The sequence below is a fragment of the Lotus japonicus genome, chromosome 2 (genome assembly GCF_012489685.1).
Source record: "Lotus japonicus ecotype B-129 chromosome 2, LjGifu_v1.2".
NCBI lineage: Eukaryota > Viridiplantae > Streptophyta > Magnoliopsida > Fabales > Fabaceae > Lotus > Lotus japonicus.
The window spans coordinates 13,803,834-13,821,124 of record NC_080042.1 but is presented as its reverse complement, the minus strand read 5'-3'; the positions used below and the strand labels follow the sequence as shown (position 1 = coordinate 13,821,124).

At 37.0% G+C, this 17,291-nt stretch overlaps 1 pseudogene; it reads left to right on the top strand.

Moving 5' to 3' along the window:
- Positions 1 to 6,768: 6,768 nt before the first annotated feature.
- LOC130736089 (uncharacterized) lies at positions 6,769 to 13,430 on the top strand (annotated as a pseudogene).
- Positions 13,431 to 17,291: the final 3,861 nt, after the last annotated feature.

Here is a 17,291-nt window from a genome sequence, read left to right as displayed (position 1 = left end):
ACACTACCTACATATGATAGTTTTTTAAAAGGAAACAAGTGGAAGTTTGGAAACATTAGCGCATTTTTTTAAAATATCGGGATTTATAGTTTTTTTTTAAATAAATTAACAACTGTTGAGAATGTTTATAAACGTTTAGAATATTTGATTGGTTGACAAAGTCAACGTACATTACATATGATAGTTTTTAACAATAAAATAGATAATGTGATATGGAAGATAGATAATCTAGAGAGAAACTTCAGACATATCTATAATAAAAATACAGAACCTGAGAAAAGTACATTGGTTTTGGTTTTGAGTCAATTTCTTCATGAATCTCTTTTCCAGCCTCCAGCACCCGAGTGGAACTAAGAAAAATAGAAAATTAAAATAGAATCTGCAAGTAGTTCTTGGATGTCTATATTAATGCATGGATAGAATTGATTTAGTCCATCCACTCTTTTATCTCAATGAACATTAAAAGACTTTTGTTCCGGAATAGAACCTTAGCCCAAGGCTTCTAACTGCGCCCCTGCTGGAGTGAAAGGTCCAAGAATATCAACGTCCCACATAGCAAATGGCCACGAAGAACTCATGGAACTTAACTCCTCTGGTGGTGCCCTGTGCAAATCAGCATAAACTTGACACTTCTCGCATTTCTTGACATAGTCCATGCAGTCACTCTTCAAGGTGGGCCAATAAAATCCTGCCCTTAATACTTTCGCAGCCAAAGATCTTCCGCCCACATGGCTTGCACAAACGCCTTCATGGACTTCGAACATAATCCTGTCAGCCTCATCCCTGGTCACACACCTCAGCAAAGGAACTCCAACGCCTCTTTGGTAAAGCTGATCGCCTAGCAATGTATAGTGACTAGCCTCCCGGATTTGGTCCTTTGAAAATAAAGCCAAGTCAGCTCCATCTGCCTGTAAGCACATTTTAACCCTTTCAATCCAATCTGTTGACACCATCCCAGTTGCCATGACTGCATCATCTTCATTCACACTTGGGCTTTTCAAAGTTTCCTGAATCACTGACTTGTTGTTGCCTGGCTTCTTAGTACTTGCCAATTTGGAAAGTATGTCAGCCCTTGTATTTTCTTCCCTTGGAACATGGTTCACCTGAACATTGTCTATGTGTTACATCAATTCCTGCGCCTTTCCTAGATATTTTGCCAATTGCACATCCTTAGCTTGATATTCACCCTTTATCTGATTCGCCACGAGCTGAGAATCTGTTTTGATAACGAGACTATGAACATTCATCTCGATAGCCAACCTCATCCCAGCAATGATCGCCTCGTACTCTGCCTGGTTATTACTTGCTTTGAAATCAAATTTCAAGGACTGCTCAATAATGACTCCGCCCGGGCCCTCAAGAACTATTCCAGCTCCACTTCCTTTTAAATTAGATGACCCATCAACAGATAAAGCCCATTCCTCTTTTTCTGAAACTTTCGCCTCTGGTGACATCTCATTAACAAAATCAGCTAAGGCTTGAGGCTTAACCTGACCTTTCTTTTCAAACACAATCCCAAACTCTGACAATTCAACAGCCCAAGAGACCATTCGCCCTGCCAAGTCTAGCTAAAGCAGCCTTTTCAATCTTTTGGTATCTCACCTCAGCCCCTTGTAAATCATGGCTTACAAAATATATGATTCTAGTCTCATCCTTACACTCTTGCAACAAGACAGAACTCACAACATTATCCGATATTGAAATAAAAACCGATAAAGGAATACCTGTAATTGGCTTTGATAATATGGGAGGCTTAGATAGATGCTCCTTCAGATTTTGGAAAGCCTGCTCACATTCTTCTGTCCACTGAAAAACCTTGTTCTTCCTTAAGCACTGGAAAAATGGAGCCGCCTTGCTTCCAGAGCAAGGTAAAAACCTTGACAAAGCTGCTATCCTTCCTGTTAGCTTCTGGACATCTTTCACGGATGTAGGGCTTTGCATTTATCAGGATTAACCTCTATTCCTCTTCTTGTGATCATAAAGCCCAAGAATTTTCCACTCTGAATCCCGAAAGAGCATTTCTCCGGATTGAGGCGCATGTTGTGCCCTCTTATTTCTCCAAAAGCCTCTGCTAAATCAATACAATGTCCACCCATCTCCTCTGACTTGACAACCATATCATCCACATAAATTTCCATGTTTCTCCCCACTTGTTTCTCAAAGACTCTGTCCATAAGCCTCTGATAAGTAGCTCCAGCATTCTTCAGCCCAAATGGCATAGTCTGATAACAATAATTGGCCTGATTTGTCATGAAAGCTGTTTTCTCCTCATCAGGCGCATACATTCGGATTTGATGATATCCAGAGTAAGCATCCATCAAACTCAGCATCCCAAATCCAGAAGCCCTATCCACCAATTTGCCAATGTTTGGGAGAGGATATGAATCCTTTGGACAGTGTTTATTCAAATCTGTGTAGTCTGTGCACATCCGCCACTTCCCGTTACTCTTCTTCACCATCACAACGTTAGCTAACCAAGTAGGATATTTTACCTCTCTTATAAATCCAGCATCGATCAACTTATTTGTCTCAGCCTTCACTGCCTGTGCCTTCTCTTCGCCCATTTTCCTTTTCATCTGAGAAATTGGCTTCACTCCTGGATTCAACGCTAACTTGTGACATATGAAATCAGGATCTATCCCAGGAAGGTCTTGTGCACTCCAGGCGAACAAATCCATATTTTCAGATAACAGCTGCACCAACCTAGCCTCCTGCACTACTGTCAGATTCACTCCCACTTTCAGACTACGTTCGCCCACTTTGACAGTTTTCGTCTCCTCTTCCGGAGTCATCGTGTGCTCTAAGAATCCCTCTCTTGGGTCCAAACAAGCACCATTCTCATCAACATCCACTCCATAAACTCTGTGTCCCTCTTTGACCGCTCGCTTTCCCATATGACCATACTGTTTGAAACTTCAGAATAACACTTCCTTGCAACCATCTGATCAACCTTTAAAACTCCTACGCCCCCTTAGTCAATGGATACTTGACTGTTAAGTGTCTCATTGAAATTATAGCTCCCAACTTGTTCAAAGATGGTCGCCCTATGAGTACGTTATACGGAGACGTACACTTTATCACCAGAAACTTTATGGAGTAAGATTCTGCATTCTTCCCTTCTCCAAAAACAGTTTCCAGCTCCACATAACCTCTGACAAATACTCTTTCACCTGAAAAACCAACCAACGCCCCATCATATGGCAACAAATCAGATTCTGTAAGCCCAAGCTTCTAAGCATCTCCATAAATTAAGTCAGCAGAGCTTCCCTGATCCAACAGTACCCTCTCAATTTCAAAATTAGCGATCTTCAGCATCACCACAATTGGATCATCCTCATGAGGCTTTACACCTGCAAAATCTCGAATAGAAAAAGTGATATCGGGCTGCAATCCCCAGTTTCCCCAATCGCTAGCATAAACCGCATTCATGGAATGAATGTACTTCTTTCGCGAAGAACTTGTTAATCCTCCGCCTCAAAATCCTCCAAAGATTGAATGGATGCGCCCCTTAACTTCTGCGCCAGCCTGCTTCTTGGGCTCTACTTCTTCAATCTCATTCCTTGCTTCATCTCTGTTTGCTGAAGTTCCAGCCCCATCTGAATCCTTTCGCCTTTCCAGCTGCTTCATGTGTCCCGCTTTTATTAAAGCCTCAATTTCTTTTTTAAGTGTAAAGCAATCATCTGTGTTGTGTCCCACGATCCTATGGTACTCACACCATTTACTTCTATCCACGTTGCCTTGTGGGCGTTTCCGTTGCTTTGGGAAACGGATCGTGTTGGCCTCCAAACACATGTGCAAAGCCTCAGTTAAATTAACCGCTAGTGGGGTCTGCTTTTCCTCTTGATTTCTGGTCCACGTCATATTTCCATACCCACGATTTCCGTAGGGCTGAGCACAATGTCGATAATTGGAACGGTTATCGTATAGTCCCAAATTGTTGTAACCTCTATCTCCTTTCCCAACCGCTCCGCCTGAACGCTGATCATTAACCGCCGCCTTCTTGGAATCTTTCGCCTGATGTTGGCCTGGAATCCCTGAATTCCGACGATCCTTCTTGATGCGGTCATTTTGTTCTTCGCGAATAAAGCCTTGCACTCTGCTTCGTAATTCAGCCATCGTTTCAACGGGATTTCGACTCAGATTGTTGTTAAGGCTACCTAGCTGAAGCCCTAACTCAAAAGCAGTAATGCAAATTTCCGGCATCTTATCCTCCAAATGAACTGACGACTGATTGAAACGCCCCATGAAATGCTGGAGGCATTCATTCGGTCGCTGTTGAATGTTGAATAATGCTGCTGGAGTCACCTTCTGGGCACGGCTTGTCGAAAATTGATATAAGAACTTGGCTGACAAATCCATGAACCCAGCAATTGAACGAGGCGGTAATGTTGTAAACCAAGTCATTGCTGACTTTTTGAATGTTGAAGGCAACATTTTGCACTTCAAAGCATCGTTAGCGCCTACGATCACCATTTTGGTGTTAAAGTACACCAAATGCTCCTTTGGATCAGAATCTCCAAAGTACGAATCCAAAACGAGTGTCTTCAAATTATCCGGGACGGTGGTGTTTGCGATGTCCTCTGTGAACGGTTGAAAATCCACCACCGTTTCTGCTATTCTTCGATCGCCCTCCTGCAAGCTTCGAACTTGGTTAAGTTCTGCAAGTTGAGTCTGCAGTTGCTGATTGTGCTGGCGGAGATCGGTGAGATCCGCCATGATCCTCGTGATAATATCGGGTGGAACGCCCTCATGATTGACGTGATTCCCTCCTCCATTCGCACCGGACCGAGTTGATGTTACCATTCTGGGAAAAATGGAAGCCTAGGAATGATCTCCGTCGGCCCCACGGTGGGCGCCAATGTTCCGGTATAGAACCTTAGCCCAAGGCTTCAGCAATCAGAGAGCAACGTAAGAAAATTAGCTAGACAAGTTTGTGAAAAAATGAATTGGATCCCCACCGCAAGGGCGGTGTCCTTCTTATATATTATTGGGTTTTGACCCGTGCAGGTCATGGGTCGCCTGGCCCAGTAATTACAGAAACTCTTAAGCCCAATAAGACTAAACTCGTCAGCCCATATCAGTACAACTTTATAACAAATTACTTTTTAAAGGTAGAATGTAATGAAGTTATTTTAGTAGTGTAGGATTTAACTCATAGAGCTATAGAAAAAAAAATTAGGAAGATGAGTCATTATCCTAAAAATTATGACGAACTCTATGATATGATTTAAGATCATTTTGAGCAAGTTTAAGTGATCGAGTGTAGAAGTGTTAATAAGTTATATAAAAATATATATATTAAACTTTCTTGCAACCTTACGTGACTCTTGATAGGTTTTTTTGGTCAGTTAAAAGATAGCTGAATATGGACCGATCAAACTGGGGTGTTTTTGCCAAAAATCTCTGGATATTGAAGGATCCGTTACAACTATTATTAAAAAAAAAAATTCCTTGGGGTGTTTTTGAATTAAAAAAATTACCTCATGATTTTGAATGACCATTACATAATTAATTGGACAATAAAAAACGCAACAGCCTAAACCTGAGTATTTTTAAAATTCTAAAATTGAATATAAATCATTTAATTAAAATTAGCATTGTTAGTAACTGATTGCCAAATTAAAGGGATGCCTATTAGTTGCATTAAATCATAAAATTCCAAACGGCAAACTTTAAATTAGTTCCCTCTTAATAGCTTTCACTTTAATGGTGATAAAAATCCTTAATTAATAAGTTTTGAAAAAAAAAACTGATTCAAAACTTTCCTTATTCTTTGGTACACACGTTTTTTTCTCAGCAGTAAAGTGCCATAATCCCCTAGGAATTAAGTCAATTAACCTACTGAACCCCATGTTGCATATTTGCCGTTAATAAACCTTTAGTCATTTTAGGAAAATTAAAATTCATGGAACCGACTGATCTTTCATTATCTCCATCTAAAATTTCAAAATAAAAAATCTCCATTTAAAATTTTAAAAACGGAAAGGGTAATTAATTTTTTTTGTATATTTGAGTCTAGGGAGCACATAGTGGCTGAAACGGCTGAGGATAAGAAAGATGATGAATTCAAAGATGATGTAAATTAAGAGAGAATTGTTACCTTCAAAATTGGATTAAAATCCTACAATAAAGTATCTAATCATGACACACACAAAAATATCCTGGAGAAAAAACCATCCCACTTCTACAACTTCATTCTCATCTACCTACTAAATAAATAATAGAAAACCCTTCATCTAAACACATTCCCACTCAAACATCTTTTGTCTTTGAAATGATTTCTCACCTTTTGGGATTGTTGCATTTGCCTTAATCTCAAAAATAGATAACTTGGTTTGCGAAAAAACCATTGTTTACCACCCCAAAATGAGGCCCAAGGATAAAGTTTGCAAGCATAATTCATCAAAATGTGGATCTTCAGCCAACGACACAAGTAGGTTTCGTACATTACCAGTTATTTAATTCATTCATTTCTCTCATCCAATTTTTTCTATAATTTCAACGTTCCTAAATCCAACCTTTTTATATAATGCCTATTTCTGCGAGGAATCAACAATCTAACATTTTTAATGGTAAAACAACTTTTGTTTGATTTATATTGTGTCAGTGTTTGGTTAGCTAAATTGAATTTATGGATTCTCTAAAAAAATTTCCATTCAAATATTTGTTGAAAACATTGTTACAGAACAAAACACAACAGTGCGAGTCTCTCACATGTAAAGCGTTTGGCACTAAGCGGAAATTCGCAGATTCACAGAAACCATACCAATGGCCAAGGAACTTCTGCAAGTACTCAACAGCCTAACATTTCTAACGGTATGTGTCAGTGTTTCATTATCTAAAATGATTTTACATATTCTCTAAAAATTACTTTAAACAAAGATATTTCAACAAAACGATGTCGCAGATCAAAGAACAACAATACGGATCTCCCATGTTAAGGCCTTGGCACGAAACAGATATTCACAAGTTAGGGGAAACCACGTCAATGATATGAGAAGTAAGTATCTACCATTTAATTTAACTTAGGTTTTTTTTTTATTACTAAAACCATCCCACACAATTTTCATCTAAAAATCACCTAGGTGGACTAAATCAAGGTGATGTCGGTAGAGAAGACACTCAATTGCATTTTTCAAACAAAAATAAGGGGGAACATTTTGTGACTCTTTTAGATCTCGGTAAGGATATTGATTCTTCGGGTGTCTTCACTTTCCACCAACATGAGAATTTAAATTATAGCATATTTCTCATAAACTCCCCTTATGAATTGCTAACCAGCTTCACACAATTTCGACCACAGTCATATTTTATCTGATGATGAAGAAGATGTCGACTATGATAGCTCATCAGGTTATACACATATGTTAATTTAATTTCATGCATTTTCCATAAATTTTATATCAATATACATTTTACCACAAGAAAAAAGTTATTTTCACAATTTTCATAACGTTTATTTATACTTTACATAGTAAAATAAAAAAATGTAATCAAAGTTCATTTAAAATATATATTCACTAATATTTATTTAGCTTAATCCCATCCAATTCTTTTTGCCAGTGTAAAACGGATATTAAAATTTAATGTAACGCCAGGATTATGTTTATTTTAATGTGTATTTTGATGACCTTTTATTTAAAAATTTAATTTTTATTAAAGCTATTTTTGCAAAGTTATTTTTATTAAATTTTTATAACCTAAATTTATTTTTCACACCATTCTAATTATCTTTACTTCGATAATAAAATAGAATGATAAGTTAAGATTTTTTAATTAACTCTATTCTATATTATAATAGAAAAAAATTGGAAATGTAAAATTAACATGCCGACACAAAAAGCAACAGGCTCTTTTATATAAATAATATAATATTAGGGCCTCTTACCTGATAATTAATGTGTGTGTGGGGGGGGGGGGGGGCGGGATGGGATTTGTGATTATATTTATGTGTAGATGAGGATCTCACAATTATAATTATACTATGGAGGGAGGGAAAACTCTATTCTAGGCACGTTCCATTACAATTTACTACTGTTCAAAAAAAAAAAAAAAAAATTACAATTTACTAATAATATTTTAAGTTTTTTAACTTTAAAATTTATTGATAATACACAAGGCTTTATAACATGAACTGAATTTTGCAATTCTCTAGCTTCTACTGAACATGCGTACCACCTAAACTTCACAGTTCACACCATCAACTTTTCATGTAAAATGACAAACTTTTTCATTCTATTATTCTATCTTTCCATTTTATTTCATGACTTTCAGATTAAGTGTACTTTAGTCTTTGTAAAATTGCTCATATTTAATTTTATTCACTGATTCTTAATATATAAACATAGTTGATAATGTTTTTATAGCATGAATTTTTACATTAGATAAATCATTATTTCAATATTTCCATTAATGCTGATGAAAGTATCTTGCATTCGATCGTTTTCAACTTTCGTAGATATAGAAACCCAACAACAACCAAATGACCAAGGCTAGCCTGTGAAAGACGTAGAAAGGAATGAACCTACAGGTAATTCTCTTTTTTTTTTTGAAATATTGCAACACTCCTTTTAGTCTGTACGAGCTTTCATAATTTTTATTGATAATATTCAATTCAAATAGATTATTGGGATGTCGGCGACCTATCATATGAATGTCAATATTGCGGGGCATTGATGTGGTATGCAGAAAGACTAAACAAAAGGGTCAAATCTCCAAACCCAAAGTTTTCTTTATGTTGCTTGCAAGGAAAAATTATTTTGCCCCATCTATTGCCTCCTCCTCAAATATTGAGGGATTTAATCGACAAAAATGATGCTGCATCCAAGTTCTTCCTTGACAATATCAGATCATTCAACATGATGTTTTCATTTACATCAATGGGAGGAAAAATAGATAAATCAGTCAATGATGGAAATGGCCCACCGATGTTTATCATGAGTGGACAAAATTATCATAGAATGGGAGGCTTAATCCCTCAACAAGGCTCACAACCAAAATTCTCCCAACTATATATATATATATGACACTGATAATGAAATAAAAAATAAAATGACTGTGGTCAGGTTAGTTTTTTACATAATTTTTTAAATTATAAATTTAATTTCCCGTTACAAGCCTTATACCAATAATTAAATCTGATTTATCAACAGGATTGAAAATGGTTCTTCTTCACTTCAAGCTTCAATTGTATATAATATACAACAGATGCTGGATGAGTTCAATCCTTATGTTCAAACCTATAGACAAGTCAGGGATCGGATGGCTGAAAATAAATTCACCAATCTAAAGCTCTGATTGATAGGTAGGAGGCAGGGTGATGGGAGAAGGTATAATTTACCAAATGCATCAGAAGTAGCAGCATTGGTGGTCGGGGATTTTGATTCCATTGATGTAGAAAGAGACGTAATTGTTGAAACTCACAGTGGCTACTTACAACGTGTTTCTATATTGAACACAAGATATTTGCCTTTACAATATCCTTTATTGTTCCCTTGAGGAGAAGATGGGTATAGAGAGGATGTCCCCTCCACACAAAAAAAAGGGTCGCGTGCAATAAGAGCATTTTTTGCTTATAGAATTCAGCAGAGAAAAATTGAATTCCCCACAATATTAAAAGCAAAAAGACTCTTTCAACAGTTTTTGGTGGATGCTTACAGCATGGTAGAACCAGGCAAGATGTGGTATCTTAGAACTCATCAGAAGGAACTAAGAGCTGAGATGTATAGAGGGCTATCTGACGCAAAACTGAGAGGTGAGACAAACACTGCAGCAACTGGAAAACGCATAGTTCTTTCATCATCCTTCGTGGGAGGACCCCGATACATGTTTCAAAATTATCAGGACACCATGGCAATATGCAGATGGGCAGGATATCCTGATTTGTTTATAACATTTACCTGCAACCCAAAGTGGCCAGAACTAACTAGACTTTTGTTGCAAAGCAATCAATGCATTGAAGACAGACCTGACCTTACATGTAGAGTTTTTAAGATGAAACTTGATGATTTGATCGCAGAGATAAAAAAAGGCAAAGTTTTTGGCAAAGTTATAGGAGGTAATATTAACATTTTGATTACCTTTCACATTACATTTAAGCAGGCTTTACTGATGTTATAACATGGTTTTTTTGACAGTGATATACATTATTGAGTTCCAGAAAAGGGGATTGCCTCATGCACACATTTTGGTATTTTTGGATCCAAGCAGCAAACACCCAAAGCCTCATGACATTGACAAGATCATCACTGCTGAAATCCCTGACAAAGCTGAAGACCCTTTATTATTTGATGTGGTTCAATCTTTGATGATACATGGACCGTGCGGCCTTGAAAACAGAAAATCACCATGCATGCACAATGGGAAATGCATTAGACATTTTCCAAAAAAATTTGCTAACACAACAAGTGTTGATGAAGACGGTTATCCTGTTTACCGATGAAGGGACAATGGAAGGGTCATTAGAAAATGAAACATTGTCATTGACAATAGGCATGTTGTCCCATATAATCGACACTTATTGAAAAGGTATAATGCACACATTAATGTGGAGTGGTGCAACCAATCAAGGGCAATAAAGTACCTTTTCAAATATATCAACAAAGGTAATGATCGTGTGGTAGCAAGCTTCTATGAAAGTGCTTCAACCGACAACTCGAACGTGGTTGATGAAATCAAACTTTATTATGACTGCAGGTATTTTATTACATTAAAAATAGACAAATTATATTTTATTATATAATTCAAAGTTATGCATTATTATAAACTAATAATAAAATGGATATTATTGGAATACAAGTATTTGTCGGCGTGTGAAGCAGCTTGGAAGATATTTAAATATCGTATCCATTTAAGACAACCTTCAGTTGAGAGGCTGTCTTTCCACTTGCCTGGCGAGCACTTACTTTACTTTGAAGATGATCAAGACGTAGCTGTCGTCCTCAACAATCCACGAAATGAGGTGTCAAAATTCATAGCATGGATGGAGGCAACCAAAAACTATCCAGAAGCTAGAACTATAAGATATTGTGAGTTTCCCACTAAGTTTGTGTGGAAGGCAAAAGAGCGTGAGTGGCGCCCAAGGAAAAGAGGAATCTCCATTGGAAGATTACATTTTATTGCTCCTGGGAATGGAGAACTATATTATTTGAGGCTGTTGTTAAATTTTACAAAGGGGCCATTGTCATTTCAAGACATAAGAAAAGTAGGTGAAGTCATATACAACACCTTCAAGGACGCATGTTATGCTATGGGATTGCTTGAAGATGATAAAGAGTACATTGATTGCATTGAAGAAGCTTCGCATTGGGGTATTGCACACTATCTAAGAAGGCTTTATGCTATTCTTCTTTTATCATATCAACTTTCAAGGGCAGAATATGTTTGGGAAAAGGTCTGGAGGTATTTAAGAGATGATATTTTGCATAGACAAAGACTGCTTATGCAACGTACAGGTAAAAACCTTTGAAACTAAACCTTCATATTTTTATCAACGAAAAAACACAAGGTTATTGAGATGATTTTTTATACAATGTCATTGCAGATTTGAAGCTTACTAACTAGCAAATTAAAAATTTAGCTCTTGCTGAAATAGACAATTTACTGCAAAGCAACAACAAGTCATTAGCAGACTTCCCACAAATGCCTCAAATTGATAGATCCACAATATCAGCTTCTCAAAATAGGCTAATTATGGATGAATTGTGTTATGATAGACAAGCTTTAACCATAGAGCATGCAAATCTTTTGAGTAACATGACATCAGAGCAGAAAAAGGTCTATCAAACAATCATGGATGCAGTTACTTATGACAAAGGGGGGTTGTTTTTTCTCAATGGTTATGGAGGGACTGGGAAAACTTACATTTGGAGAGCCTTATCAGCAGCTATAAGATCCAAAGGAGAGATTTCTTTAGCAGTTGCATCAAGTGGAATTGCAGCTTTGCTCATTCCTGGCGGTCGAACAACTCACTCCAGGTTCTGTATTCCTATAAATGTTGATGAAGACTCTACCTGCAACATTAAACAAGGAAGCCCATTGGCTGAATTGATCATCAGAGCTAAAATCATAACATGGGATGAAGCAGCCATGACTCACAAACATTGTTTTGAAGCGGTGGATCGAACTCTAAGAGATATTATGAGATTTACCAATAAAAACAGCAACAACAAGCATTTTGGAGGAAAGGTTGTTATGTTAGGTGGAGACTTTAGGCAACTTTTACCAGTAATGCCTAAAGGTAGAAGGGAGGATATTGTCCACGCCACCATCAATGCTTCTTATCTTTGGGATCATTGTCAGGTACATTACCATTTCTCCAAAAAAATGTCAGCTTTTAAATTAATCAATTACTTCCAACCAAATAAAAATCAACCAAAAACTTCAGCTATAACAATAGTTCTTATCTTTTGAATCATGACCAGGTGCTTACATTAAAAAAAAACATGAGGCTACAAACTGGAACATCAGCTGCAGAGGTTGATGAGCTAAAAAATTTTTCAGAGTGGATATTAAACATAGGAGATGGAAATGCAGGTAAGCAGGTAGAAGACGAAACAATCCTAGACATCCCTCAGGATCTTTTGATCCCACATTCAAGTGATAGACATCCCTCAGGATATTAAACATGACTTCTATTGTCAACTTTACTTATCTGTCATTCCTTCAGAACTACAAAAATCCAAAATTTTTCCAAGATCGTGCTATTTTAGCTCCTACAAATGAGATTGTTGATAGTTTGAATGAATATATGATGTCATTTTTGCCTGGAGATGAGAAAACTTATGTGGGTGCCGATAACTCATGTTCATCAGCAGCAATTATGACAGTCAAGATGAAATCCATACACCAGAGTTTTTAAACACAATAAACTCTTCAGGCTTGCCTAATCATCTGTTAAAGCTAAAAAAAGGAGCTCCAGTGATGCTTTTAAGAAACATCGACCAATCAGCTGGATTGTGCAATGGTACCCGTCTAATTATCACTGAAATGGGCAAACATGTTTTGGAAGGCAAGGTTATATCAGGAACAAATGCCGGAAAAAGGGTGGCTATACCAAGGTTAACATTAACCCCATCAGATAGGAGAATTCCTTTCAAGTTTCAAAGGAGACAATTCCTTATAGCGCTCTCTTTTGCCATGACAATAAACAAAAGTCAAGGACAATCTCTAAAGAGTGTGGGGTTATATTTGCCAAAACCGGTGTTTTCACATGGGCAATTATATGTAGCCTTCTCTAGAGTCACCCATCGTAAAGGATTAAAAATCCTCATTTGCGATGGTGACGACAGTTGTTCAAATAGTACTTCTAATGTAGTTTACAAAGAAGTGTTTCGCAATGTAGTGTGAAGAGGATGTTTTTCACAAAAATGTTACTTTAATTGTGTGTTTAACTTTTTCTAGATAATCATGTGTATTCAAACTCTACTATATATTTTTACCCTTGCTGATTAATGAATGTTATTTGATTGATAAAACACTTGATATATATTAAGCTTTCAACTGGCCAATTATTTACCAGCAACGAAACAAATTTGCTCATCATCAGTTCAAACCAATTCACCATATTTAATTAAAAGAAAGCATCAGAATTCATAAACTAATTTATTATATCTTTTAATCAATAAAATATATTTAAATCAAGATAAATTTAACAAAAACAACACATAAAAAAAAACCAAAAAATGAGTATCCCCGTGCATCGCACGGGTAAAAAGTACTAGTTTATTATAAATAAGAAGTTTCTAGAGAGAGAACATTCTTGGGCACCAAGTAATTAAAATTATTAAAAATGTTAAATTATATTTATTTATTTCTTAAATAAATTACTTGATGAGCAAGTAGAAATTTTAGTATAAATAGAGGACTTTGTTGAATCTTTTCATTCATTCCCAAGAACAGAAAAATCTCTCTCACTTTCTTATATTTGGGCATTTCTCCTTCATTGGAAGAATCCCAATTTTCTTTCTCTTTGGTGGAGAAAAAAAAAACCCTAGCCTTCTCCCTTCTATTTGATCGAGTGCCGAGTGGTATCATTCTAAAAGGAGGAGATGGAGTTTTTTAGTGGAGCATCAAGAACAACTAATCTTCATCTTTTTTCTTTGTCGAGTTCCTCAATAAGGATACCTTGATGGAGGACGATTTTTGTAAACTTTTGGAGACACTGCTTCTTATTTTAGGCCGAGGTAAGGGTAACTTATGTCCAGTGCGTGCGTCTGTGTGTTTTTTCTTTTCTGGCATGATACGTGAAGTGAAGGTGTTTAAGGTATTGAATTGATTGATTAATTTTCTTGGTTGTTACTGTTTTCGTTATATTAATAACAAGCTTACTTTGTTGGATTATTTGTCGGGCGAATTTGGATTTGTTGATTTTGTTGGAAAAGTAATAAACTTGTTGGGAAAATATTTGATGAGAAGGGTTGTTTTTGAACATTGGATAAGTTGTTGTTGAAATATGTGGCCATGGGTCATGAACCTTATTGTTTACTAACTTTGACAAATAGGGCTTGAGCTTGAAGTGGAAATGTGATGGTTTTTTTTTCTGTAACATCCTGACTTTCGAGTGTCACTTAGTAACTCAAAAATAAAATAAAGCGAAAAATGCAGGTAATTTTTTCCATTTTCTTTTTAAAGTAAAGACTTTTTCAAACTAAAGACTCAAATCGAAAGCATGCGACATAACTAATATACAATATATATACAACCCCATTGTAACCATAAGTAGCAGAAAGTGACAGAAAGTAAGCCTAAAGGCAATACGTACAAATCCAGTGATCAGAGTGACAAAGTTATAAGTACACAACGGCCTTCTCCAGACTTCCTACGTCGTACTACTCCCTGTGATTCCCATTACGAAGAACCACACAAAAAGTAATATGTCAGGAACTTACCTGAAGGTATGAAAAATACTAGAAAAAGGGGGTTTGAATAGGGTTTTTATGTTTCAAAGAACACAAAGTGTAAGAGATATGGAGAGGAGAAAAACACACAAGTATTTTATCCTGGTTCACTTGATAAATCCCTCAAGCTAATCCAGTCCACCCGTTAAGGTGATTTCTTCCTTCTTAGAATGAAGGTAATCCACTAATCAAAGATTGTTACAACTGCACTAGCACACCTTGCTCAGTGACTAACAAATCTAAGAACTAGCAACACTAAGACACACAAGTCTTAGTCTTCTCAAGGCTACTGGCCTAACTGGTCCCTTTAGGAATTACAAACAAAGTTTGTAGAAGGTTTGGGTTTACAAAGAGTTGCTTCTAATGAAGCACAGGTAAATACAATAAGAACAATGAAGAAATATTGCTAAGGTATTTTCTTTGAGGTTTTCACTTGTATTGCACAATAGTTTTTTAGCCATTTTCTTCTATCTTCAGCCTTTAAATACTCCAAGGTGTTGTGTTGTATTCGTTGAAAGAATCTATCCGTTGGAGGGCAATTCTGGAAATTCTTGAACCTGCTGTGGCTGAACCTCGTTAGGTAAGACTGTCAGAATAGTACATTGCTTTTGTACTATGGACAATGTCACTGCCTTAGCCTAGTTGACTCTTGATCTTGGCGACGCTTCATGTTGGAACTTGTGAAGCAATTGATCAGAGTCAGTAGGAAGCTTGAATCCTCTGACCTTCATAACTTCTACTTCTGGACCGTTCACTCAGAACATCTGGTCTTCAGAATTAGAAGCACTTTGGTCTTGAGAGCCAGCTTACTCTTGGACTTTAGAGTCTTCAAGTCTTCAGCTTCTGGACCGTTCGCTCAGAACTTCTGGTCTTCAGAATCTTCAGTACTTGAATCATCAGAGCCCACATCAGATCTTTAATCTTCATAACACCTGAAGTATTTACTACCGTTCGAAAAACATAGTGATTGCATAAGCGTTACATTGGTTACTCTTTGGTCTTTAACTCCTGATGGATATGCCTTTGAATCAGAGTCAGAACATGTTTGTCAAACACTTAAGAGACAAACGTTGGAGTACCATAATTGTTCATACACAAATATACACTTGTTATCATCAAAACATAGAGTTGTACAACCTGACCAAATCTTCATCTTACATTACCCTGCCCCAAAATACAAATTATGAATCAGAACTAAGACAACAACACCCAATATCGGTAGACTCTAACCACCCATACCCTACACCACTATCATCGACCCTCATTCGATCACGTATGGAGTCCAGGTCCTCGTCAAAGGCTCAGTAGTATTCGGTATCCGGAGCGACGAATCATCTCGAACCATCTGACAGACGTCTGACAGTTTGCCGACCGCCCAAACACAAAATTACAAACAGGGCAGGTGCAAGGGTCAACTCACAAAATAATCTAGATAATATAAACAACATGTAAGGATAAGGGCGTATATACATATATAGGTTCTTCATGGCCTATCATAGTATATAATCATAGCATGTTATCAAATCACCAATACGAATTCAATCTTCAACACATGAACAAATATAGTTAGGTGCATGATATGTCATGCAATGTTTTGTTCAAAATGTTCCGGGCAAATGGGTTAAGCACCATCGACTCAGTCTTAACATATGCCTAGTGTTTTACCATTTCCGCTCTAGTGTCTCTTACAATCCTTGACATATTCGAATCAGCCCTAACCCTTCCAGGTCTAACCTTTTCCGCCAGTCTTAACATAGGCCTAGTGTTTTAACCTCTTGGTGTTCTTCACGGAGGTCCAATCTTTCGATCTTCGACCCCGAATGTATGAATGATGCAATATGGTTAGCCAAACATCGTATCGTCCTCACAATGCAAGTGTCTAGTTAGGAATATTGGCTCTAAGTAAGACCCGAAGGTGAATATCGACTCCTCGATAGAAGCTTCAACAAGTAAGAGTAGTGATCGCACTCAGTGACTTCTCTCGTCACTATGGCTCATCCTCGTGTTGTCCAAACAAGCTACTCAACGAGCGAACGGAAGTACTACTTGCACTTAATGACCCTTCCAGTCACGCTGGTTCACCCTCTTGATGTCCAAACAGACATATCAATGAGCGAGCAAGGTACTACCCGCACTCAGTTTTCCTCAACTCTCGGCACATCGACTTTTCCTGTTTTTCAAACTTATTTGTAATTCCTAAGTCTCCTTAGTAGGGTTATCATTAATTATTTGAAAGCGTTCTAAGTTGAATTAGTTCATTATGAAGTTCATTTCCAAAATTGGAGTTCCATTTATCTCGTTGTTTCCAAAATTCTAACTACTCAAAGATTCCCAAAATCCCCCCAAGTGTCATCCTCGGGAAAAGTCTAGGTCCTCAATATGGCTAAGGCTTAG